Source organism: Phalacrocorax aristotelis, chromosome 6, assembly GCF_949628215.1.
Source record: "Phalacrocorax aristotelis chromosome 6, bGulAri2.1, whole genome shotgun sequence".
NCBI classification, from domain to species: Eukaryota; Metazoa; Chordata; class Aves; order Suliformes; family Phalacrocoracidae; genus Phalacrocorax; species Phalacrocorax aristotelis.
Window position 1 is genome coordinate 31365413 of NC_134281.1, and position 23909 is coordinate 31389321.

A 23909-nucleotide genomic window follows, 5' to 3' on the forward strand; every position below is an offset into this window, starting at 1 on the left:
CATCATCACTAAAAAGCTGTTGTGATGTTGGCTCAGCTGCAGGCTTCGTGTGCTCGTGCGCCATAAATTGACAGTGTGCCATGTAGAAATCCGTACACAGGGTTAATGGGCACAGCTCCCACCAGAGACCAGGCAACACAGCGATCCCTGCCCCAGGGCAACTGACAGACCAGTGTCCCCAGGGATGCTCAGCATCCTCCTGGAGCAAACCACCCTGTGCAGACCTTCTGCAGCCACTTGCAAAGTGGCTGGTGCCCACAGAGCATCAGGGGCTGCTACAGCATCCATGTCATCTCCTAACTGCAGAGAGATGGGATGCTGGGAGGGATGCCGTGGATGCTTTCCAGGGTTTTGCTCCTAACCAAGAGAGACTGAGTTGCTGGGGGAGTGTAAGTAAGGTCACAAACAAAAATATATCCAGACACATACAGTACATAAAACTACAGTCTGTTTCCCCTCTAATTGGTAATAAATGTAAATGTTTAGTTATGCCTGGCTTGGGAGCTATGAAAAACACATCTGGCTGGCTGGTTTTTCTGCCTACCATCTGTAGCTGAAACAAAAGGCGAGAGTGCATGCGTGTGTGCGCACCTGAGGAAGGTAACAGTGGGAGAAGAGGGAGAAGAGGGAACAGGATCAGAAATGGAGGAGAAGAATGAGTAGGTCTGCAATGTTGGTGCTGGAGGGCAATTTCTGGCCAGAGCTCACGGGGACCTCCAGGTTCTGCATCCGTGCTTGGTCCTTTGCTCCCCTCCTGGGGAATGCAACCCACAGAGGAAGGGCCCATGCTTGCCGGTGCTGTGGATACAGTATTCCGCTGTACACTGGTGGGGGAAACAAAGCCAGTGAGCCCCTGGATGTCTCTTCCTCGCTATTAACTACCATTAAGAGGAAGCTCTGATCTGATCAAACCTAGAGTGGTGTCTATACATCCCTCCATCCAACACAAAGAGCTTATGGCTTAAATGGTCAGACCATGGCTGGCAAGGAGGGGATGCTGTTTCCCCCTCTGCTCCTGTCCCAGAGCTGTCCTCAGGTCCCTAACACCTGACCTGCAGCACCATATCCACCAGTTAAAGACTGGGAGGAAACAACTGACCCAAGGAAGGAAATACAGCCCCTTCTCAGCTCTGAAAACTTTCTTGACCCCAGGTCCCCAAGGCTGGGGAAGGTAGGGGAGCCGAAGAGCTAATGCACAGCGAAAATCAGGTTTGCAGCAGAATTAAGCATAGGGGTTGGTGTAGGTCCCCCTCTCCACCATACCTCCCAAGCTACAGTTTCCTGCCCTCACCCAGCAGCAGCTATCCAGCCCAACAGCAATGACACCATCACTGTCCCCACTAGACCCACATGTGGCCCAGCCCAGCTGGGGCCCTGGGAACCCAGCAGCCTTCCTCCTCCTCCTCCTCCTCCTCCACCTGTCTGGTTCACTCTTATTCTGACAGCACCGCCTCTTACTTTGAAGCAGGTTATTTCTTGGAGAATGAGCTTCATTTTCTAGACCGTCCCCAAAGAGCCTGGGAGTACTAGCTCTCATCCCTCCCCCTGCCTTGATCAAGGCTGAAGGCTGAAATCCAAGTGCATTGATCAAAGCAGCTTCTTCGGGTGAGATTTACTGGCGAGGAAAAGCAACAGTTGTTGAGGAGCTGATCCAAGGGGCCAGCAGTTCCTCACTGGGAACAAGATGGTAGCTGCAGGTACAAGGTGTGAATGACCTCACGGCACCCAGGGCTGCAAAGAAAAGGGATTTTCACTGACCAGTGAGGTTGTAGGCTGCTCCTGAAGCATTTGGGGTTGAGTAGCAGCCAGGTGTCCTACTTCTGAGCTCTCCTAGGGAAAGATGCATATTTACATATGACTGGGACAGAGATCAGTGATGCCTGGGCACAGTGTGCTATGTCCAAGGTCTTTTGCCTCAAGACAAAAGCCTCCTGTTCCTAGAGGGCAGCTTTAAATCAGCTCAGGCTCCACAAAACCCCTTGAAGAGCTGAGAGCTGGCAAGCCCAGACAGCAGCCCCCTGGCTCAGTACTGAGCGATGGGGCTGGGTGCCAGCTACTCATGCCAAGGTGAAAGCGGAGAGATCAGGCAGCCAGATGGCATCCTCCCACAAAAATATCCAACAGCTCATCTGCAACTGAGGGCTAAAGCTAAAGCTGGGCCTGATGCTGCTGGTGGCTACCCTGAGGGGGAATATGCTGCTGCCCAGGCAGGGCGGGGGCAGCAGGAACAGGGATAAAGCCCTCTGCAGGGATAGGCAGGCAGGGAGCTGGTGCCATTGCTGGTGTTTCTCAAGAGCACCCAGAGTCAGGCTGGCTTCATGTTTAAGTGGAAGCCATGCCCTTATGCCCAGCTTTTGAGTGCCCAGCAACGTGGCCTGAAAAGGCAGTGATAAAAAGGGGTGAAGGTGGGGAAGGGGCAGTGGCAGGAGGAGAAAGCTGTTTCTTAGGTGGCAGAAAAAGGACAGGGTTGTTGCCATTGATAAGACGACCAAACAACCCAACACTGAGAGGCAGCCCCTCTAGGCAGGCTGAGACCTGGTCAGCCCCAGGCAGCTCCTGCATCCATTTCACTGTGATGCAGGTGACAAAAGCCCCCATGCCACACACTGTCTGCCCTCAGATGGGCGCAGGCAAAGCCAGCTCACTGCTGCCTGTACTGCGATATGCATTATGCCCAAGCCCCTGCTGCTCGCCTCATGCTACCTGCCTGCTTCTTGCCTGCACCAGCAGCACAGCTTCTTGGGCATCCTGGGTGAGCTCACATACCCTGCAAGGGTCCTTTAAGCCATGCTTAAAGCAAAACTCAGCCAAGCCCAACTGCAGCCCCCCCAGCAAGACATGCAGCCTTTGAAATACTGGGGCAGCCCTCTCTCCCACCAGTGATCACGCCAGCCCCTACTTGCTGGGAACACTCACCTTGGTCACCCCTCCCAAGCTGGTAGAGATCAGCCCTGACGACATGCAACCTTATTCCCCGGTGGAGTTGATCCCTCAAAGCTGGTGAGTCTAGATCACCAAGGTCAGGCCATCAGCTGGTGCAACTCCCCAGTTACCTCCAGGAGATTTACCCCAGGCATGAGGTCCCCACCAGCCCATAGAAAGGGTCAGATGTGACCGGTGCAGGTGGAAAGGACAGCAGTGACATTTGCACACTGCTCCTGGCAGCCTCAGCAGCTGCCTTTGAGCATTTTTCATCTAATTCAATGAAAATGAGATGTTCAAGTGAATTAAGATAATTTAATAATGAATAGCTCCAACTTATCGGAGAAGCTCTCCATCCCTGCCTGACAGTCGTTGCCTCTAAGTGCAGTTTAATAAGGGAACCACCATCACTCAGCCCTGTGGTAGGAAATCAACATTTTGCTACGCAGGGAAAAGGCTCTGCACCCTCCTAAAAGCCGAAGCAATTTCTCGAGGAGGTTAAAGTCTGTTGGCCTTTAAAAGGGAAAAGAAAAAAAGCGCAGGGAAAAAAATGAACCAGCAAAGCAGCCCATCTTCAGAGGCAAAATGTAATTAAAAATAAAAGCCAGCTTGAAGAAGGCTGTAAGTCATCACAAGCAGCAGCCGAAGCTGCAAGTGAAAGCAATGCTGGCTGACCTGCGAGTGGGAATGCAGGGGGGTCCCGAGATTGCAGTGAGCCAGGAGGACATCTCAGCAAGACATTTCAACGCATCAAGGTGCTGCTTTCTGCCAGCCAGGACTGGGATGGCTCTGCTGTGTGCCATCACCCCCAGCTGGGAGACATGCTGCCCAGGGACAGAGCCAGCCTCCTCCTTTTCTGGGACAGGGCATCATTACTCAGCCACCTGCAGCCCAGCCACCCGGGTCACCCCTGAGGTGGCTGTGCCAGCCCCAGAGGGGGGACGCGCCTGGTCTTCGATGCTGCGTAGAAGCGCTGCCAAGCTGTATCCACCCAAAGTCACTCCGTCTATACAGCAAGGATGGAAAACGCTCATAGAACATCCTTGGCAGGGATCGATCAAGCTGGGAAGAGCCTCTGCAATGCTAACAGGGAACTACACACAGGTCCCGACAGCTGGGCAGGCAGCATTTGGCCCCTATCCCGCTGCTTACAGCCCCGATGGCAGGCAGCCGTCATCCGTGCACTGGAAATACCACCAGCAAGTTATTTCTTCAAGGCATGAATCTGCATCTCACTGAGTATTGATCCAGGCAGCAAAGGGCTGCACCCTGCCTGGCGCTGCCTGCTCCCAAGCAGGCAGAGGGAGATGTCAACACAGGGGATGCCAGGCCCCGCGGATTCCTGCTGACACCTGCCAGCGCCGGGTGCTTAATTATTAATTGCATTTCCAGCAGCAATTGTTGCTTGTGCCGATGGAGTTGGACTAGACATCACAAGCAATTAGCAGAACCCCCCACTGGTGTTCAGTCAGTACCTGCTTAATGCTCTGCTCACGTCTTCCTTGGGTCGCTGCAGAAGGAAGGAGAAACCGTTTACATCTCCTCTGCTCGCAGCCTGCCACTCGCAGGGAACTCCTGTATGCCTGGCCTGTGCATGGTGGCCTCGGGCAGCGACGCTGCCTCTGTGGGACAGCACTGCTACGGCACTGGCATTGTCCTCTCCTGCGGCCATGTGGCAGATGTGGAGCAGGATGCATGGGGCATCAGCTGCCATGCATCCATGTGCTGCCAATGGCCAGCCCTTGGAGGCACTGGGGTCTCAGCCAGGTCTCCTGGGCACGTGAAGCCAAGAGCAGGAGCAGGGGGAGCTACAGCAGAGGAGGCAGACCCAAGCCCAGTCCCAAGCAGAGCTATCTCAGGGCCAAGCCTCTACTCTGCCACAGCTCAGGTGTTCAACCAAATTAATTTTTATCATAACCAAATTGACTGGTCAGTGGAATCCAAACTTGCTTTTCCTAGTTATTGAGACCATTTCATAGTGAGTGCAATTTTGGGAGCTTATTTTCCACTTCATTGAGTGCCATGTTACTGCAAATGAATATATTCCTTGGTTGGTGTGATGGAAAATACAGCTGTAAATGCTTTCTGCTTCATTTGGGTAAAGAGCTCCAGATAGGACAAAATATAAAGAGAATTTAAATGCTCTACTTCATTAAAAAAGTTGTTTCCCATTCTCTTTCTTCCTGAAGATACAGGGCTGCTAGTGGAGAGAGCAAAAGAAGGATTTAAATTTACATTAGTGTCATGCTAACCCAGCTGATTACTCCGCATCCATGACTGATGGTAGACGTCTGCCAGCAGCTTGCTCTCCAGAGGTTCAGAGAGGTGGGAAGCTGAAGGCAGAGGACAGGATGCCCAACACTGGAGCCCAGGGCCATGGCATGCCCATCTGTTTACCTCTGTGTCAGCATACATCATCACCTTCAGCCGGTGGTTCAGCCTTGGAGACAGCAGGACACATTAGCAAAGGCACGAAGCCCCAAAACCTAATTCTTTTGGCTGAGCTGGGGCCCACCTAGAGGTTCCTAAAGACATGTGCCACCATTTCAACCTGGCATTGACGATGGGGTTAGAGATCCTTACCTGCTGTGCAGCCACCAGGGCTAGAGAGGTTTGAGGACCTGGAAGGTGGTCTGAATGCCCTTTAAATTATCTCAGTGGCCATCCAGCCAGCTGCATCCAGGAATCAGTTACCAGATCATTTTCTTCTGCTACAGACTAGAGAGACTCATACCAGCTAATGGGCATGCGGCATTTCACACTGACCTCTGGAATGAAGTGCTGCCTCATCCCATAGCCATAAGGAACTCTCCTGGCTTGTCACTCCTGGTTTACACTTTCCAGGAAGGCAATAACCACCCACCCCGGCCAGGGTGTAATTTCCTGATCCAGTTCCCAGCAATGAGACAATGATCCTTACTGACTTCATAGTGGTTGGGATCATGTCCACACTCAGACATCAGCTCCAAGACAGCACAAGAGCAAGACCCAGCCTTGGTGGAGTGCTGCTATGAACAAGCTCATCATGGCTTCTGGAAGACTAAAATCCCACCTTTGAAAGGAGGGGTACAGCCAGGTTGGGTTGCCATGTCCTCCTGGGGCTCCTTTGTAACATTCAAGAACCACAAACTCCTCTACATAACACTAGGTGCTACCACACATCTCCCTCCACAGTTGTTCAGGAGAGGTGGGATCCCTCTCCAGGCTTCCCAGCAGCATAGAAGACTCCCTCGTATCTCACTGAGGCCAAAGCAGAAGGAGGATGCCTCCTGCTCCAGCTGGCAGGCTGGCAACCAAAGTCATTCACAGCAATCCCATTTCATGCAAATTCTGAACTGATTTCTTCACTAGAAGTAAAGGCCATTGCCGTCCAGGGAGACACTTCAACAAGTTTTCGGAGTCTTTAGCCTTACAAATTCTGTTGGACCAGGATGTCAGGTTGTGCTCTGCTCTTACTCAATACCAAAGTGAGTGGAAGCTTTCATCTCTGCTAAATCCAATTATAACCCAGGAAGCAACACATTCTAGGCTCACAGGGCTTACAGGTAAACAGATCATCTCAGTAGGGCTGTGGCAGAATGCGGGGGGATGAGTGATAAGCAGTGGGCTTACATTTGACTGGAGGATAAATAGAGTTCATTTGACTCATAAAATAACCACCTATTGCAATTTTGCTAAATTTAAAATTGCAACTTCCCACCCCCCAATATTTAAGTGGAATTGCTAGGAGCAAGTTCCATATAAGTATCATAGAAATAACTGACGTTAATTCAGCCTTATATTTGAGTGGAGGAACCAGGAGCGAAGTGACATCCGTGGCTCTGTCCCTTACCTCCAGCACAAGGGTTTGGCCAACCAGCTGTTTTTCATAGACCGGGCAAACCAGAGGGAGATCCAACAATACCATGGATATGAAGAATGAGACACAGCAGCCTCATTTCAAAGACTTCCCTTCCCTTTCTCCTCCTCTGAGTGTGAAGTTTGCATCACTCAGTTTGCCAGCAGAACTCAAGGCACTTTATGAAGGAATTAAACGTCACCATCACTGTCTCCAAGGCATGGGGACAACCCAGATGTGCAAGGGAGGGACAGGGAACCTCCCACCCATCATCCAGCCCCAGACAGAGACACTGATTCATATGTGGTCAGGAGGGTCCTCTAGCAGAGAGCAGGTGCCAAAGAGGTGTCCCAGGACCCACACCCACACCTCCTATGCCTTCTCCCCTTTTTTCAGACCATCCTAGCGGATAGCTGGTAGAGCTCTGGGATTGCCTGGGAGCAGTGCTCTGACTGGGACTAGCATAGCGGCAAAGAGCAGTGACAAAGCATCCCCAGCGAGCCAGCATGGGTCTCCCATGCCCAGCACATTATCTAGCTGAGATCACACCACCCACTACGCCACAACCCTACCCCTTCATCTACTATTGTTTAAATAGCCAGCAGCAGGTGTGAACAATTACCACCCCAAAGCTGGATCAAGGACAATGTGATATAATTATTACCTTAATGGCATTTCAAGACTATCACCACCAGCTGGAAGTAAAACTTCTGTTGAGTGAGTTTAATAAGCATATCATCTAATATAATATTCGCACGGAAGGGCAAGGTGGCTTTAGGAAGGATTACAGTAGCTTTGTGTAGTTTTACATGGGATATTTCACATGCAACAGATAAAGCAGGATGAGCCCGCAATAGCTGAAAACCCAGATAGTGGCAGCAGCCTGTAATGCTACCTCCCATATTTTGTTAAGTAGGAGATTACAAGCTTAGCTCGCACACAGAGACCAGGCAAGACTGGATCAGTGCTCTGGTTGCCTCCTCGTCGTGGCAACCAGCAGGGGCCCCATCCTCACAGTCACTGCCAGCTACTAGCTGGCATTTCCCAGGTGGCAAGCTGAGACCCGATGAAGGTATCACACCAGTGCATCATTCTCCACCAGTCCACTGTGGGCTCCAGACCTACCTGGGTAAAGCCCCACAAGGAGCAGATCCAGCTTCCTTGGCAATGCTCCCCCCCATCCTTGCTAATGCTCTGCAGAAGCTGGATGGGAGCAGGTCACAGAGCAACCTGGGACTGGGTTAACTGGGCCCAAGGGAGCCCAGCTTTACATGCATCAGATCTGCATGGTGCAGTGAATCCATATTCCCCCCCTCCCTGATGCCTTCCCCAGCCCAGGAGACTTCACAAGCTCTGACCAAAGGGCTTGCACCCCCAGAAGTAACTGGGCACCAAAAGGCTTGTGCTTCCCTCCAGCATGAATAACTGCCAAGGGAGCTGTGGGTAAGGAGTCACCAGGGATTTTCAGCTAGCCCTGCTGGTTAATGCACCCACAGGGACATAAATCAAAGGGAAGGCGGCTGATTGCACAACAGCTCAGGGGATATATTACACGTGTCTAACCCCTGAAACTCCCTGCCACAAGGCACCAGGAATGTTAAGTGGGGGGTTTTTAGGTTTAGAGATCTTCCTAAGCCTAACCTAGCCAAAACTATTCTTTATGAAGGACTAAAAGACAAAAGCTCCGCAAGAGAGATGTACGTCCCAAATTCCAGCAGGGTTATCCAATGCAGAAGGTGCCCATCAGCAACCAAGAACCTAGACTGCCCTCCACTCCTGCCATCCGGGCCTTAGGTAATGTCCTATATAAAGCACTTGCATCTGCACACTGCCCTGGTGAGCATCCCAGGAATACTGCCTCGCTGCCTAATATATGCATTGGGTTTTGCTCAGCTTTTGAACCATCAGGTTGCCTTGCTGTTAATTAATGCATCACTAAAATTATGTTTGGGGGCTACTAAGGTTTATTGGATAGAAAATTATTTCAAATATAGAGAGCAGGCAGTAAAGATTGGAAATACGTTTTCAAGTATAAAGCTAATTGCTACAGGGAATCCCATTGGGATCCATTTGAAGCCCTTGCTTTTTTACTTCCTTCCTCCGTTAATGACCCAGCCAAGGTTTGTAAAACAGCAAATGCGTAAATGCATGCTGATAATGTGACGCCCTGCACGCCAGTAGACAGTACGAGGTGGGATCCCCTATGTTGGATCAGTCCTCAGCCACGTGCCCTGTCACAGCAGAGCGGGGCAGCCTAGCCCCGTGGTGTCCACGTTGGGTCCAGCTCTGGTCTCAGCTGTGAGGCTGCTCACCATTCTTCTGCCACCTCTAGAAGTCCTTTGAGACAAAGGATTCCCATCCCACCCCCAGCCTCCTGCTGATGTGGGCATTTTGGAGAGGCACATAAAGGGCTCTGCTGCTCCCAAGAGAGCCTCATACAGGTCCCACAGCCACACCAGTATTGGCAACTGGGCTTGAGGTCTCCATAGGTCCAGAAGCAAGACTGTAAATGCAGCCTTGAAAGTGAGACCGGCCTAAGGCTGGTCCTGTGACCAAAGGACTCTGCTTTTACATCCCAGCAATACCAAAGTATCTGTTTTTCTGAAAAAAGATGTTCTGCCTCAGGGTAAAATCCTGCAGGCCTCCAGTCATCCCAGTAGGAAGGAGCAAGTCCTCATTTCGGAAGGCTTCAATTTCTCATAGGCAGAGTCACTTAGTTAAGGAGCAAAAATTAAAATATAGTACCTTTCCAGCCCAGGCTCAGCCACAATCAAATCAGGAATCACCAAGAGGGGCTACCTTGCAGAGGATCTCAGGAGGATGCTGTAAAGGCAGGGGTCAAGAGCAAGGTCCTCCCCGGCTCTTCGCTGTGACACCTGGCTCCTGACATCGACAGCAAAAGCCCTGCTGACCTGCCCAGGGCAGGGATGCCACACACTGCTGCCCGGGGAGGCATTCATGCACGCTTAAGTGCTTTTCTGGACCACGGCCCAACTGAACTGAGGTGTTTTGAGTGGCACAGATAGGATTATTCTTTCTTTTTGTTTTTTTGCCCTAATGGTGCCCTCTGATACGTAAATAACTGCACACTGGTGACCCAGAGAGGTGACTGACCTAGACAAACACAGAACAGTTTTCTTCATAAAAACCATCCTTGCTCCTCACTCGATTTGGTGGTGGGGGTGGGGGACATCAAACTGTCTTATTTGCTATGTCCAGCCACCACCTTGCTCTATTTTGTTTTGCCTCCTAGAGGAAGCATCTCCCCCTATAACTGCCCCTCCTTCCAGGCCCTTTGATGCATGCAAGGTTTCAACACAAGCCAGGAATCAGGATCCTGCTCCCAGTCTGGGCTCTGAGGGTCTGGATGTCAGCAGGGCTGCCAAGGAACATGGAGGTCTGCTTGTCTGTCACCTGGGGACATCCACAAACCGAGCCTGTCACAAACCCATGCCAGTCAGGGCAGGCTGGAGTCACTCAGAAATTGGGATTTGCTGATGCTCCCTCTTCTCCCAGTGAAACAGGTGCTCTGGGTGTGAGATGGCAGCCATTAGCACTGGGGAGGAGATGCCCCATCTCCCACCAAGTTGGCCAACACAGAGAAATAAAAATTGTATTGCACAGCCCAAAACCACTTACCCTCTAGAATTTCTCCTTCCAGAAAATACCAACAAAAAAACCAATTCACAGCCAGAAACCCCACAACCCCAATCCTTTTTAAGGAAGCCGTATGCAGTGAAGGAGGCCACCTTGTCCAGCAACTGTGGCCAGGCTGGAGCTCTGGCTTTGTCCAGTCGTTCCCAACTCAATCGCTGCTATAACTGGAAGACAAAACCAAATCATTTCAGCAACACTAGATTTTATTTCACCTCCTACTCTTATGGCTGCCTCTCATGCCTGGACCAAAGGCTTTTTAAGGTATGACCTAGCTCTCCCTAGGAGGACCTCCTAGCACTGGCATGGCCAGCCCTGATTCAGTAGCAGGGACATTTCTGTCATTAGTGGCCAGGTGAGGAACCATGTACACTCGAAAGCAAAGCCTGATTTCAAGACATCTTCACCTGATGCAGCCCATGTTAAGCAGAGCCATGCCCAGGAGGCACCACCTCCTAGGCTCAGGGCCATGCAATTAGTGCGGGGTTATAAAGCTTTCCTTTAACTATGCCCTGAATGTGGAGCCGGTGGTTCCAGGCTCCCAGAGACCATAGTTCAAACAGCTTCATCTCTCTGCCTTGGCAGCAGGCAGGCAGGCACCTCCGCTCCCTGCAAGGTTACAGAAACAATGCTCTTTGAAATGCAGATCCTGCCCCGCTTTGTTCCCCACATCTTTGTAGGTGCCGGATTTACAATATCTTCCCGTCTTGATCACTGGCCTTACACCCAGGCCCGCTGTACATTGGTGTACACGGAGCTCTTGTTAGCATTCGGGATCGTGCAAACCCCAGGAGCCTTTTACCTCCCTCGGCTTCTCTTGACTGATGCTTGAGCAGAGAGACATGGTGGCACAAAGCCCAGGGTCAGCAACAGCCAGCCAGATCACAGGATGCTTTTCAAGATCAAGTCCTTGGTTCAGAAAGCTGCTCAGAGCAGCAGTTATTCACAAGTCTGTCCTGGTGCCAGCAAGGGGGAGATCACAAATGAGAGCAAATTACTGCTCATGCAACAGCAGCTGGAGACATCAGTCCCCTTCTGGTCATGGGCAACCCCTGTGCAACAGGGAGCTGCATCCAGAGAGCTTCAGATGGAGATGGATTTGGGATGTCTGTGATGCTAAGGCTGCTCGCCTCCCCCCACACAGGTGTCTGCCCCAGCCTGTATCCCCTGTCCTCCACCAGCAAGCTCAAGCTGCCAAGGGGAATGTGACTCGCAATCTGCTGGCAGATGCCCCATCCTTTTCAATTACGTGCAGTCCAATTCCCATCACAAGGAGGCGAGCCAGGAGGAAAAGCCACCGAAGTCAGTGGAGTCAAGCTGCATAGTATGGAGCAATCAGGAGGAGATGCTAAGCCTGGCTTACACACATCATCTGGACTTCTTAAGCCTGTCCCATGCTGGCTCAATCTTCATTTAAATTTATGGCATCCATTCCCAAACTGGCAGGACATGTTTACAATTAATAAGAGGGGTGTGGAGACATGTGTCCTTTTTTCTTTAAAGCCAAACATCAGATGCTGTATTAGCCTCTGCGCCCTGCAATGGAAAGCCTGCTCTGAAATCCAGTACCCAGCTGCCAGTCAAAAAGCCAAACCACACAGCCTTGACCCCGGCAAACACCACCCATTAAAATACACAGCTCTAGTTTAAACCTTTCCCAGGCTAGAGCCTTAATGATGTGTGGGCTTTGAGCCCTCAACCCAGCTTTAGCCCACTCACTGCGGATGCACCACGGAAGTGGGCACCAGCACTCATATCCTCTGGGGTGCAGCCAACACATCCCAAAACTTCAGCAGCCATCAGCCAAGGGAATGGACTCTAAGGGGCTCTTCCTGCTGAGTCAGCTCCCAGATGAGGGGAGCAAGTCTCCTTTTTACTGCCTGCCCTCTCCCCAGGCTTAGGACAGCTCAGAAGAGTGGCTCAGGACATCCAGGAGCTACCCAGGATCTCCATTCCAGTGCTTCTGTTAGACCAAAGGGACTGGACACATGGCCATGCCCCAGGCTGCAGGACTAGCCCAAGGAAGAACCACCACTCAAACATGGCACAGGAAGCAAATGAGGAAGATTAGCAGCTCCATGAATTTCCCAGGCCCTTGTAACAACAGAGGAATTATTTCAGAAAATTGTAAGTTCTGAGGAAGCCTCCAGGCAGCAGAGTGAAGCCAAATAAAGCCCTGTGCTCCCTGTTGGCTGACCAGAGAAATGCCTCCCTGTCCCCAGATGTGTTTCCAGCTATGGCCACTCTCCACCGCCTCAGAGAGGGACAGGACCACCACCAAACCCAGGAGCCAAATTAGGCATCAGTGGAGAAGAGAATTCCTCCCTGGACACTGTGGAGGACAGCAGATGCCCTGAGGCATGGGATTAATATAAGCTAAAGGCAGCATGAACAGAGATCAATCCAGTCTCACTTCAACACATCAGATACCCAAGAATTCTCCCCTCTGGAAAGGCTCTGAATCAATAATCCTTCCCATAAATATTGACAGCTATCTTGAAACAGTAGCTGTCCCTTCTCACCCACCATCCCTTTTGAAGGCCACTCCAGAGCTATCTCTTTCAAGCCTCAGAAATTGCTTCTAAAATCCCATCTAAATTTATTTATGAGCAGCTTACTGCACAGGAATGTGTCTTTCTCAACCAGAATCATTACAGAAGCCATCACATTAACAACTGGATGTCTTTTAAACAGCACTGGGGGTTAAATCTAACCACACTTAACTATAGAAAGTCTGGGATACAATCAAAGTATTTGCCCTGCCCTGATGCGAGGACCCTTGGTAGGACCCCCAGCCCTTTCCTTCCTTCATCCCCTTAGGAGGAGCAGGAAGGGAGAGTGACCAAACTTCTTAAAGCCTGGTCCAATGCCCCAAAAGATGTATTTATAGACTCTGTGGCTGGAACACCATATATTTTTATTTCACCTCCGCAAAGGCTATTTTGGGCTCATCTGCCATGGAAACGAGGCCAGCAGGGAGCAGAACCTGGCCCTTCCCTTGTGCAGCAGTTGATACCAAGCAAGGAGAAATGTACCCATCCAGATATCTGGGGTGGGATGAGGTCCCTGTTATCTGCAGAACTACATGGCAGCCTTTCCAGCCTGTACAGCAGGGGCTAAGGCCATTCTTCAAACTCCTTGCCGATTTCTAAGAAGTGATTTCTACCTCCCATTTCACACCAGGAAGGACCGTTATGCTTCTGAGACCTTTTGAAAACTTAAATAAAGAGTCAGAGGCTATCAAGAGATTTGCAGCTGTGAAAGCCAGTGGTGGAGGGAAATGCTATCAATCTCCAGGAATAGATGCTGAGGGCCTCAAAACTGGTGTCAGGCCGCCAGGACCTCCTGGAGATAAGCTGAGTGCTGGGGCTGGCTGAGGACCTGGCCTCAAGAAGAGCACTGTGGATAAACAGCATGCCTAGACCATCTTTTATAAGGCCACGAGAATTCAAAGGGTCCTTCCACCCCAGTAAAAGTTTGGGATTTAGATGCTCAGCGATATTGTTGGACCAATTTCCTTGATCTTTTATTATCCTGGTAAATAATTTATTGGGACAGCCATTTTAAAAAATCCCATAAAAGACCCATAAAACATATTTATCACACAAAAAAACCCTGCTCCTCGGTTCCAACCAACAAGCTGAAAACTTGTTTGTATACTTCACTGCACATAAACTAACCAATGCCTTGTGACAGCTTTAAGCTTTTTAACAGCTCTCTTCCTGCTGCTCTTTATTTCCATTTTTCTCTATATGACTTCAGAAGAAAAAATAAAAGAACTCACCACAACAGGAGAGCTTTCTGCTTTTGGACAGACACTGACAATCAGGAACTTCCCCCCAGTTTTCCTGACACCCAGTAACTTTAGCAAGTGATACTTCTTTTGGCTGAAAAGCACAGCTCTGTGGTAATTCGTAGCATGTTGGGACACTGGGGCTGGCACCTGTACACAGAAGGATGGATGTGTGTGTGACTGAGGTGCTAGTGGTACAGACATCAAGCTACATCTCTGTGCCTCAGTTTCCCCGCTGAGATAAGAAACATCCATAAGGCACTTCTGTCTTATTCTGCTGGCAGAGGGCAGGGTCCTTATTTTGTGCAAGACTTGAATACATGGAGAACTTAAAAAGACGGACGAGGAATGTGTTTTCCCACCCAAAACATGCACAAGCCACATGCACCAGAGCTTTTTGCCGCTCCCTTGGACACCAGCAGACCAGGTCAGATGAAACCTAGCCAGCAGGTCGAGGCCTCAGCCTGCTGCCAAAGTACAGAACCCAAACCACGTTTATTGCTGCAAGCATGATGCCTGGTGCCAGGCAGTTGCGCCGCCTCTAAAAGCAGATCTGCCCACGTCCCTCTGCACTGTGCCCACAGACTCAAACCTCATCAGGGACAGCTTTGCCCAGCAAAATGTCAACAAACACAGATGACCTGTCATGGGGCAACCAACCTTCACACCCGGGGATGGGCTGGGGTGTGCGTTTCTTCTCAGGAGCGAGGGGAGATGTGGAAGCAGCTGTGAAGCTGGATCAAGCCTGGAGCCCCTCTGCTGTGATGCAGAGCAGATCTTCCAACCATGCAGAGAAGGACTCCGAGGAGAGATAGCACAGTGGAGCTGGCCATCAGAGGGCTGCCAAAGCACACAGACACCCAGGCATGCACAAAGCCTGCTCCAGATGGCATCTGTCAGAGGGAGCCAGGGGCTGTCTGGGTCAGAGTGCTCCCCATGCACAATTTGGATCCTTCCCAACCCCAGACGTCTCCAAAAACCTTCATCCCAGTCCTGGTTCCAACACCGGAGTGATGTAATCCATTAAATGCCTTTTTCAGGACATGGTCAGCACTCGCACTGTGCTCCCCCCTTCACTCAGCTTCCCCTCTGCCTTCCCAAACCCCACAACAGGCACTCGAGTTACAGCTGCTTTCATACAACTGTGAGCCAAACTGCTTCTGTCTGCACTGGCTGGTTCTCCATAACAGCTGCCCTCTGCCTCTACCACTTGCTCTACAGAGAGATCAGAAGTTCAGAGCAAGCTCGAGCAGCCAGCATGGCCTTATGATGAAGAGCAAGCTACAAAAATAAGGTTAGTGGTCAAAGTAAGCTGGGTTTGGGATCTCTGCATGCTGGGCATCGCTCCTTCCCGGCTTCAGTGGCCCTCTTGCTGTGGGTACCCTTCAGGTCACACAAGCTCAGCCACCCAGTGAAGGTAGCCCAGCTGCGTTGTAAGCCAGTCTCCTAGCAGGTTAAAGCCCAGCAGAGTGTCATGGAGGCTGGGGTGGAGAGTGCAGATGCAGGGGACACAAGTCTCTCTCTATCACATCCCCAGCATTGTCACTTCTCTCTCTTACCTCATGCCTTTCTCCTTCAACTGCTCTCTTATTATTTCTTCCTAATATCTCCTCCCAGTTCTGTGATCACCTCCTGCTAGCACCAGCAAGACCACTGAAGATCCCAGATGGTCTGGACAACCCACGTGCCCACCATCCCATGCATCTCAGCCCTGATTCTGGACGGAGATCAGCAAGGATGCATCACACACAGCAGCAGAGCAGGGCCATCAGGTTTCCCTCCTTCCTCCTCAGGCTACCTTCATCATTACTATCAAAGGAAGCAAGCAAAATGGACACTATGAGCTGGAGTATGGATTAGATGTCTCTGAGTTTTCCTGGGACAGAGATACAGCCCAGTGCTGCCGACCTGAACAGAACCTTACGGCCAGGGAACAGACTGTGGCCAGCCCAGGAGAGGCTGGGACTCCAGATTCAACTTTGGGGCCTCTCCTACCTTTACCAAGTTCCACGGCTCCTTCAGCTGCTGCTTCCTATGATGAGCATGTCAGCGGTTAACTTCATTTCCAGATTTAAAAGTCAAACCCTGCTACACAAAATTAAAAGATAATGCAAAGAATTATTTAAAAAATTAATCTTTATTACTCTCCACTCCCAAGCTGCTAAGAAAAAAATGTATTCCTCATGCAGCCTCTATAAAAACAAGTACAAAGCAGAGAAAGAGAGAGCAGATGCTTAAAAAAAACCCAAACCACACATCTTTCATCCCTTTGCCCTGTCTGCCTGTTATAGCCATTCATCTGTACCTGCATGTCAACTCCCAGCAGTTTCCAACCCAGTCAGCCCCTTTTACCCTGCTAGGCAATTATTCCCCATTTCACCCTTGTCCCTCTTGTCATCCCTGTTTCACATCTACAGGAGATCAGCAACCCCAGTCCAGGGAGCAACCTACAAGGTGGTTTAATGACACACCTTCCTTGCTCCAGGTATCTCTGATCACTGTATAAACCAGGATGAATTATAGCTCATTACAGAAAGGGCAGGCATTTGGGAAGTAAACAAAGCAGCTATTATGGAAGCCAGCAATAGCTCCACAATGCTGGAGCAGGGTTGATACATGCAGGAAACCATGCCTGAAAGAGAGGTCGAGGATCCTTGGCAGGTCTCAGAAGCTGGTATAAGAAGCTGAGAAGCAGGTGGCTATTGCACAGGTTTATTCAGAAGATGCTTCTGTCTAGAGCTGTGCTCAAGGAAATAGCACAGTCCTTGGTTCTAGCTGGTGCTTGACCCCATGGAACCAGAAATGGGACTCTGCAAACCACCACTTTTGTGTCATGCAAGCTGCCATCAATTAGCCAGGCTTTGGTAGGTCCAAGAGTCACCACAATTGAGCAAGAGCACCCAGTCTAGCACAGGAGAGAGATAGAGAAGTAAAAGCCATCAAACGCACCAGCCATGTCCATGCTACAGTAAAAGAAACAGCCAAGAGCACAGCTGTGTGTCCCACCAGCATTCTGGCCAGCTTAGGACTGCATCTGGCCTGGGCCTGCTCAGGATGACAGCCACCACCAGTGCTCCTGCCAAAGAGATGCCCCTGGGTCTGGTGGGAACACAGCTGGTCCTGGAAGGAGCAGAGGACTTCACAATAGGAGAAACTGAGAGACCAAGAGCTGCTGCATTGTACCACCAGCCCAGCATGAAAGATGGCTCCGTTAGCTGCTCCATGACTAGTGCTGGGGTGAAGGAACCAGCAATCCCCAGAACACACCCTGATAGCCATTATTGCAGAAGCAGCCTCAAAAGGGAGCTGTAAAGTCCATCCTCCCCATCCCCAGCTGAGTACTACAGACACCAAGACCACCCCCATCCCTTCTCCAGGCAGCTGGCAAGGGCTGTTATCCCAGAAGAAGTGGCCCCACACCTTCTCCTTATTGGGGATAAAAGGAATATTTGGCCTTTTCTGACTCCAGGAAGGGGAGACACAATCTGGAAATAAAGTACCAGTGAGGAACAGGTGCTGGGGGTGGAGGAAAGAGAAAGGCAGAAACACAAGCAGGCTCAAATGTGACAAAGAAGAAAACCCCTGGGACAGATTGTGCCTGCGGGTGCTGCTGGCAGGGACACCTGTGGTCCCCAGCCAGGGCAGAAGTGGAGGGGGAACGCTGCAGTATGGCAAGGCAGGAGGTGGCCTTCTGAGGGGAGGATGACTATGATTGATGGTGCTGCGCTGTGTTCTCACTGATGTAGAAAATTAGAGAGAGATCGCTTCAGATATTGGCCCATCTGAGACACTTGTTGTGTCCACCTCCTGTACACAGGTGCCGCTCCTGGGAGCTCTCCTGCCAGCTTGCAAGCTCACTATTCAGAGTGTTGAACTGGGAAAAGCAACGTTTTTATGTTTTTTTCCCTTGACTACCTAATTGTATTATTCTTGGGAATAAATAACATGCTGATTTCCTTGCTCGGCTACTTGAGGGAAAGTTTGTTTGATTCCCCTCACCTGGGAAAAAGTAGCCACTCTCTCTTTTCTTTCTCTCTTCACCCAAGGTGTGAAAAATGCTCTAGAAAAGATAGGAGCCATTTTTTCAGATGGAAATAGCTCCCTAAAAACAGTAAGTCATGCTCCACCCCTGGGCAGATCCAATAGTTGGGAACCATAGCTGCTGTGCTAATATAAGTTTGTGTTAACGTCCTCCTGGCAGGATGGTCCCCTCCTGGCTTCCCATCCCTTTGCCATTTAACCAGTTACTGTTCCCTTCATCATGGCTGCTTTTGTCCCTCCGCTGCCTCTCTGCTAGATGGCAAAATGGCCTTTAAGTGGTCTTAAAAAGTATCCATGTATGCTTCCATATGAAATGAACCAGTCCATGGTCTAATGTGCTGTTTTTAACTGGGATAGTAGCAGCTGAGCTTGTTCCCACAGCAAAAGGGGAAGTTTCTTTTTTTTTGCTCTTGGGTACCTCAGGAACAGCTTCAAAATTTCCCTGCTTTGAAGCCCATTGCCCAACATGGACATCCAGGCTCCTGAGTTGGGGACCTCCTCACAAGAAGAGAGTAGCTAAACCAAACCCAACTCAGTTCCTTTTTTAAAAGGACAACCATGCCACATGCTGCAGCCCTGCCAGCAATCTGAGCATCCCCTTGGTCACAATGCACTGAGGGCTGGCAACAACCAGCAAACACCAAATTCAAGTCAAAGCCTGAAGCACTTGAGAAATCTGTACAGGAAGATGACTAGGAACAAAGCATCCCTCTCCCTCCCTCCCACATCCACCCAAGACTGACCCCAGAGCCTGCTACCAGTTTTCCCAGTGGTGGTTAATCATCTACCCTCTGGAAGTCCCTTCTCAAGGTGCAGAACAATCCCCATACATCTCTCCACCGAGGCTGAGCCTGCCCCAGCCTGAGCTAACAGTAGGAAATTAGCATTAAAATGATAGCTTGCTATTAGCGGTGTCTCGGCTCCCTATCACGCTCCAGGAACAGCAAATGATAGGCTGTGGTTTCCCTCCTGTGATGCAGAATAGAGGGAGCAATGGCAGCCAGAAGCACTGAAGTTACCCAAGGGAAGTTTTAGGCTCACCTCTCCCACCCCAGCAGCCCCTTCCCTTTGCCATCCCCATCATGTTCATCCACCACACAGACAATCCTACAAACAGATGGCACCTGGGCAGGAAAGCAGACAAATTGGCTCCCACCTGCAGGAGCACTAAGAGCTTTCAAAGCAGACAAGTGCTCACTTGCCAAGACCCCTGCAGTGTGGAGACGCCAGAGGAATCTGCCATTGCTTGCCTTCCTCCCTTCTTGCTGCTTAACAGCTCCTGCTGCATCCTTGCCTGGTCGCAAGCACACAGCTGGCTCCTCCCAGGAGCTGGTGGCAGGAGGGAATGGTTGCTGCTCCCCGAATCAGGGCCCTGGAAGAGGTAATTCAGGCTGAGCATCAATGGAGCGACACTTTTTTTGTGTCAGCAAAACACTTTGGTTTGGAGGGCTCACAGCTAGCCTGAAGTGAGAGGGTTTTCCTGGGCCCCTGCTGAACACCCATCTGTTTGTCAAAAAACCAGCTCAGCTCAAGCTGCCTGCTCTCTCCTCCTGCCAAAGCAGGGGTCCACCCTCCCAGAAACTTCCCCTTCTTGACCGGATAGCTGTGGCAATAGCACGGAGAGACTAATTTCATTTTCTGCCTGCCTGCTCCTCTGAGCTCACCTGGCTGAAAGCTTCTTCATACATCGAGGCCAGGGAAGCAGCTCATGTACCAGACAGCAGGAAACTAAGAGGCCGGAGGAGATGAGCAAATCCATGGGTGTCAAGGCAGGTTGTCATCATCTTTTGGGTACACAGGTTATCCTGCAGAGTTATAGCATCTGAGCGTCTCATAGCTGGTGCATTTCTCCTTGCAAAGCCCCATAGTGCTGGTCACCTACAGCAGGGAATGAGGACGTAGTGAGGCCAAGATGTGCAAGGGTGCTTGGGTGCTTTCAGAACATCATACATGGAGTCACACACAACGCTGCTGAAATCTTCCATTCAAAATTACATTTTAATGCACTTGGGTAAGGTCAGACAATCTCCTCCCCTCTACCTCATCCTTACCTCTCTCCAAAAGCATGTAGACTAGCAAGAGAAGGCAAGTGTCCTTGAGTTTCAGTTTGGCGATTGGCTTGTAACGGGCCTCGGAGGTGAGATATGAAAGGGAGAGGGAAAAGGCTGGTAGCAAAAAGCAGGGTAAAATGGATACCCCTTCCCTGGCATCCCTGTCAGCAGCTGAGATGTGGGAGCGAGGCGAGGAATCGTCTGATGATGGATGGCAGAGAACTGAACCTTGGCAAGGCGGAACAGGAGCAGAAGGAAGCACTGCTCCCAAAGGCGATTCTCACACCTCCTTGGGCTAAGAAAAACAACCATCAGAGGCAGCAGCAACAAAAGAAGGGAATGAACTTCTCCCTGCATGTTTGGTATTCATCTCCGGCCTGTCAGAGGGGGCCACGATCCAACCGCACATTTGTATATTCACTGAGCCGTACACCCAACTCAGCGGACTCCTGACAGATGCAGATGGCAAAGCCATTTTTCATAAGGTGAGGGAAAAAGGGAAAAAGAAAAAAAAAAAACAAAGTGAAGACAGGCTCAGGCTTCAGCTGGAAAAGATGCAAGACAGGAGCTGGGCTAATAGAGAACCAGAATCAAATTAAACTCTTGGATCTTTAAGTGCAAAAAGAGGCCCATCCCCTGCTTCTGTTTTCTAGTGTGGCCTGGCAGCAGCAGCTACCTTCATTCTTTCCTCTGTAACAAGCTGGAAAACAAATGCTGGACCCAGAACAGCACTAAGGCTTTCCTGAACTGGCCCTCAAGGACAGAAAGCTGGCAGAGGGGCTGCTGCAGGGTTGTGGACACAGGCACTCTTCTATGAGATTATCTCCCATTTAGAGGAGGTGAGGGATAGCCTGTGGAGAACATTAACACATATTTATCTGCCCCTCAGACCTTGACTTAGTTCAGGCCTGGCCCCTGAAGAGCATGGATGGCCCCCAGGGCTCTGAGATCCCTGACAGACCTCCTGCTGGTACAATGGTGCCAACATGGCAAAGGACCACTCTGTGCAATGCGCCCCACGATGGCAAACGCAGAGGCTCCCAATGGCCCTGATTTGTCTCAGACAGTGACCAGGGTTCACCCTCTGCCCCAGGTCACCCACACAGTAAAGAGGCATCAGTGACACAGAGCTGCTTACGGACACAGCAAGAAAAGTGATGCTCAGCACAGCATACATCGTCCCTTGGGCAGCATGTATGCATGCCCTGCTTGGCAGTGGGAGCCAGCGGTTTTTGATGTAAGCCAAGGAGAAGGGAAAGAAGTACCCTCATGGAGGGAAATATTTCACCCATGCCAGTGACATTCTGCTATTGTCACCGTCAGCCATAACATCATCCTCCTGATGGGAAATCTAAGTTGACAGTGACACATGAAAGGAGTGGAGAAGGCGGCAAACAGTGCCCAGCCCTCTTTTTAACCCCAAATCTCTCCTAGCTTCCAGACTCTGCACAAAGCAGAGCCAGTACCTCATCACCAGGTTACCGAGCAAACAGACTTCCTTTTCCAGAACTGTTATCTATCCTCTGGACAACTCCAAGGAGGATTTCGTTTGATCTCTGTTGCATCCTCTTCATTTCTGAAATGAGAAATACATGCAGAAGAGAACACCTCCCTTGCAAAATAACACGTGTCCGTAAGCTGAAGTCACTGTAGCCTGAAGAGTTTCTGGTGCCAAAGTCCAGGTGGCTTCAGACTCATCAGAGGTGCATCAAGCACCATCAAGCCCTGCTGCCTGTGGCATTTCCAACTGACATTTGTTCCCCTTGCCCCAGGAACAGGCAACCAAAAGGCTAGGCAGCAAGGCTTGGTGAAGGTTACTGCCAGAAGATGGTAGAAATGTTATCCAGCAACATATGTTTCAGAAAGATTCGTTCCTCAGCAGCCTGGCTCCATAATAAAAGCATCAGAGCAGCTGACTTACCTCCTCCCGGTCTCATTGTCTCCAGACTTATCCTATCTCAGGTCTCTCTCCCTCCATAAGCCAGCACACGCTTTTCCTTTCAATAGGCTGGCACTGAAACTCAGCCAGCTGAGATTGTAGGAAAAAAAGTAAAACAAGGCAGGTGAAGGGTTCAGGAGAAAAAAAGCTCAAGAGCATGGTTTTTCTCTAATTTTGATTGCTCTCAGTTCTGAAAAGGAGAATGGGGAAGTGAGAGGTACCTTAACATGAGAACACTCCAAAAACAGAAGCCACCTGATTTTGTGTCCCAAACCAATGCCCAGGCTGCCAGGCTTCCCTCTCAGGAAGCTCAGACCACGTTCCTGATAAAACCCATCCCAGAAGACATGAACATGTCTGAGCCTGTCACCCTCCCAGCCAGGGAGCCTCTTCTCACAGGGCTGTGCCCCTGAGAACCCTCATGGGTGGGCACCCAGAGAGCAAGGAAAGGAGATGAGACTCCCTGCAAGTCAGAGTCTTGAGGAGTGCTGTGCACCAGCTTACCTTCACCACAGAAATGTGATGTTAATGCAGCATTGCACGCAGCCCCGAAGGGAGGACAGTCTTCAGGGAGTTAAAAAAAAAAAAATAAAGAGAGAAAGAGATGTTAATGGTCCTTCACAAAGAGCTAAAAATACACAGAATGGCTGGAGTTTCTATTGGGTTTTTTTCTCACCCCCCCAAAGGAATGTGCCACACAAATTAAAACGATTTCCGTCCAACCTGCAAGATAGGACCAGGCAAGGCATCCTTCAGCTGTGAGTGAAAGAAATGGAGCCTGCCATTGTCAGGAGCACGCCAGCCCCAGGGAGGCAAGGTGGGGGTTGGCAGACACTGGCTGCAGGGATCCTGCTAGCTAATTCCCAGTAATAACCAGGACAGACAGGTCCTTGCCAGGCACCCAGCTGGGGTGCAGGGTGTGTCTCTCCAGCACAACAGAGATATCAATAGCAGAAGTGAGTCCTGGGCATCTCAGCTGCCCTGGGGGGATGCAGACTAAGAACAGATGCCCGCTGATAGCAGGCTATGGGTTGTGGAACAGCTTTCTATGGAGCAGAGAAAGCCTCTGCTACCCCAGCGACAATCCTGTTACATTTGCAAAATGCATTGCAGGAAGCAGGGTCCATGATACCTCCTGGACCCTTGGACATCATCCCCCAAGGACATCTTTTTCTGGCCCACGCTAGCATGCCCGTACAGGTACGTGGCTTGCACCTAACACCCATTTCCTCTGTTCAACCGACAGCCAGTTTGCTTCCAGCAGCGAGTGCTCAGCGATAGGCAGGGAAAAAATAAAGCCACCTCCACCAGGCTATAAATGCGCTGCTTTGCTCTGTTACAGCTGTTTCTCACATCTGGATGCAGACAGCACTTAAAGTGTTGCAGCTGGCACCAACTCCTCTGTTAGCATTCCCCCACCCTGTTAACACTAGGCAGGGGAGAGGTCTGGCAGCTGAGGTGAAGGGGCACTTCATCTCTGTCAGGTTCTCCTCCGCTAATGAAAATGTTTCTCCAGCGTGTCCTCGAGAAGGCTTCCTTCAGCTCCAGCCCCCGTGTGATTGAAGGCTAATCTCTGTTACTCTTGGCTGAGTGGCAGCCCACAAGGAAGGTGATGTATTTTGTTTCCCTTTAACTCCACATTTAATGGTGCTGGCAAAAGAAGAAAAAAAG

The 23909-nt window shown here is 50.5% G+C and overlaps 1 long non-coding RNA gene across 1 annotated transcript in view; it reads right to left on the reverse strand.

The window, feature by feature from the left end:
- Positions 1-23909, reverse strand: part of LOC142058889 (uncharacterized) — an 87164-nt gene that overhangs the window by 9715 nt on the left and 53540 nt on the right. Inside the window, exons 12-15 of the long non-coding RNA XR_012661138.1 lie at positions 21766-23888; positions 20300-20748; positions 19913-20126; positions 19447-19620 (exon numbers count right to left, since the gene is read on the reverse strand). This is a non-coding gene — a long non-coding RNA (uncharacterized LOC142058889). The remainder of the gene's footprint in view (positions 1-19446; positions 19621-19912; positions 20127-20299; positions 20749-21765; positions 23889-23909) is intronic.